Below are 3,589 nucleotides of genomic sequence, written 5' to 3'. Positions count from 1 at the left end.
AGGTGCTTCTTTCTGTTGTTGTTTTTTATTTTACTCCAAGCTAGAAAAAAAATTGAAGATTTTCTTGGGTACTGCTCTTGGAAAAAAATTAAGCTCACTGAGAATTATTAAATCTGTGTATGACTTGGTTAATTTTAACTTTAACAGGTTAGCTGGGGAGATTTCCCTAAATTAAAAATATTCAGTGAAAGTTTTAGTAAACCTGAATGTCCTCACTGGAGACTTTATTAAAAGTTTGGCCCCTCAGAGATTGGGAATTGGACAAGTTCCATAACTGTAAAGAGGTTGTGTTTCATTTGTAAGCAATGTACAACGGATATTATTAGGAACTAGACAGGGATTTCTGGTGAAGATACATTAGTGAGACAGAATGAGAAGAGCATTTGAATTGAGTCATCCCTTTAGGCCAGAGACATCATTAGCCAGCAGGGCTGAAGTTTACTCTTTGAGGATCACATTTTTTATTATATGAAACAGAGAACCCTAGAAAATCTCTCCAGAAAGCTGATTGTTTAAAATAATTTATTTTATTTTTTAAAAAACCCCTACAACAATCTACTGTCAGACAAATCACCCTAGTGCCCTGTCCCCAAGGTAGTCTATATCAAGGTGAATAAATATCATAAAGTATCGCTACACTCTTCAGCTTTAAAACAGTATAACCCCTTTAGTGAAGGACCTTGAATTGGTTTTGGCCTGAATTCCTTCTAGCACCATCACACTGTAATAATTTAGTCAATAACTATTCCTTGCTCTTATCCTCTTATAAAATGTTGTGAGGATGTTTAACTACAAAAGCACTCAGTAACAATCATAATGGCTACTCTTAGAGAGGACTTAAGATTTGCACAAATATCATTTAATAAAACCCCAACAATAAAACCCCAAAGTTTCACTTTCAAAGAGATAACATGCCAGTTGGGTAAGTAAGGGTTGAATAAGAAAATGTAAAAAACAGTGCAGGTGAATATGTTGTCTGGTCCAATCTTACTTTGAGTTTCTCCAAAAGCAGACGTTGAGAAAAGGATAGGGGTGCAAGTAGTTTATGTGGGAAGTAATCTCAAGATGCATAATTAGGATGAAGAAGTGAGACAGAGGAAGGAGGAAAGCCCATGAATGCATTAATGAGCAATTAATGGCAATTTCTTTAAAAAACACAAAAATGAAGTCTGCCACATTGACTGAACCCTCGTTTCACAAAAGGTTTCTCTGTGGCATGTGGTACTGTTCGAGAGCATTCCACCCATAGAACTTCCTTCAAAATTAGAATCAAACCTCTCAAACCTGCTACTGCTTTAACAACTTAGTTTATGCAATATTCTAAATCCTTTGCTGTCATTTCAACAATGTTCACAGCATCCTCAGCAGGAGTGGATTTTATCTCAAAAAAACAATTTCTTTACTCATTCATAAGAAACAACTCTTCTATTCAAGTGTTTTCACAGTATTGCAGCAATGCCGTCACATCTTCAGGCTCCACTTCTAATTTTAGGTCTTGTTATCTCTGCCACATGTGCAGTTTCTTAATCCACTGAACTATGGAGCTTTTCAAAGTCATCCATGGAATGAGCTTCTTCCAAACTTCTGTTATTTTTGATATTTTGACTTCCTCCCACCAATCGTGAATGTTCCTAATGGCATTTAGAATTGTAAATTATTTCCAGAAAGTTTTAACTTAGTTTTCTCCAATCCATCCAAAGAATCACTAATTATGGCAGCTATTACCTTATGAAATGTATTTCTTATATAATAAGACTACAAAGTCAAAATTACTACTTGATTCACAGGCTGCAGAAGGGGATGTTGTGTTACCAGATATGAAAACAACATTAATCTCCTTATACATCTCTATCAAAGATCTAGGGTGAACAGGCATATTGTCAATGAGCAATAATATTTTGAAATAAATCGGGATTTTTTTTTTTGAGCAATAGGTCTCAACAATGGGCTTACAACATTGAGTAAACCATGCTGTAAATAGGTGCGCTGTCACCTCAGTTTTCCTCTTTTAATTCTCCATATAAGCAGTAAGGCTGTTTTGCTTATCATTTGTGTGTTCACTAGAGAAAAACTTTTAATTTCTTTTGCATTTGCAGCTTGGCTAACTGACACAAGAGGTGCAGGCTTCTGCCTATTTCGGCTTTTGACATGACTTCCTCAATAACCTTAATCATTTCTAGTTTACAATTTAAAGTGAGAGATGTGTGACTCTTTTACTTGATCTCTTAGAGTCCACCGTGGAGTTATTAGTTGGCCTAATTTCAATATTTTTTTTTGGTTCAGGGAATAGAGAGGACCAAGAAGAGAGAGAGAGAAATGAGAGAACAGCTGATCAGTGGAGCAGTCAGAGCACACACAACATTTATTAATTGTCTGCTGTCTTATAAGAGTGCAGTTTGTAGCATCCCCAAACAATTACAATAGTAACATCAAAGATCACTGATCACAGACTATCGTAACAGAGTGAATAATAGTGAAAAGTTTTGAAATATCGTGACACAAAACCATGACATAGAGACAGAAAGTGAGCACATGCTGTTGGAAAAATGGTACGGATAGACTTGTTTGACACAGGGTTGTCACAAATCTTCAATTTGTAAAAAACACAATATCTGTGAAGTACACTAAAGTGAAATGCAATAAAATGTGATATACCTATGTATAAAATGGATGTAAGCAAGACAGACGGACAGAGTCATCACATGTGGCAGTATTGTAATAGCACAGAAACAAGACAATAAAGAAATGATTCTCAAACATTTTTGTGTTTTTTATAATACACTTTAAATATTAGATATTTTAGCACCATTATCTAAAACAAGAAGACACAAGATTATTAAATAAGACGTCAATAATTCCAACAAAATTACTACTGTAGTATAATAACATTTTATAATGTCTATAAAAGTATCCATGATTAATGAAATCTTTTCTTTGTTATCCCTCATAGTGTTTCTGTCTTAATGGAACTTCTCACTGATACGACCAAGCTCTCGTATGTATTTATGAGACAGAATTTTAATATTTTTGGTACTAGTTCAATGTTATGGTACCAAACAATGTTTGTTATAGTATTTTATAGCCCTGAATTACATGAGATGAAAATCACAGGATACAGACCTCAACAACAACACAAGCGACTAGAATGAAAGACGTTTATTAGGGAAGAATCCATGGAACTTGATGACAACTTGATAATAAGTTGGATACAGGGAGTGAGGATAATGGCAGTGCCGTAGATGATAGTATGGAGACTGGAGATGTTGAATGTCTTCCTGTTGGTCTTAGTATACACTTGGGAGTCTTGAGCCCAGACTATAAAACCCTATGATATCTGAACCTGACTATTACAGAGGCGAAAGCTGACATCAGTTGAATATTTTGACCACTCATTTCTTATAGAATATAGTATCTCCTTGATTTTCACCATACTACACCCTCTCTCCTCTTCTCCCAATTGCTTTCTTTCTTCTCTTTCTTTTATCCTCCCTTTCCACTCCTTTCCAAGACAAGTAAGTGCTGTCCAACTGATAGCACTAGCCTTGTGACTATTGAGTGCTTAAAATGTATATAGTCTGAACTACAATGT

This window comes from Rhinopithecus bieti, unplaced genomic scaffold (assembly GCF_001698545.2).
Source record: "Rhinopithecus bieti isolate Rb0 unplaced genomic scaffold, ASM169854v2 scaffold_23569, whole genome shotgun sequence".
Classification (NCBI taxonomy): domain Eukaryota; kingdom Metazoa; phylum Chordata; class Mammalia; order Primates; family Cercopithecidae; genus Rhinopithecus; species Rhinopithecus bieti.
Note: the sequence above shows the minus strand (reverse complement) of the source record.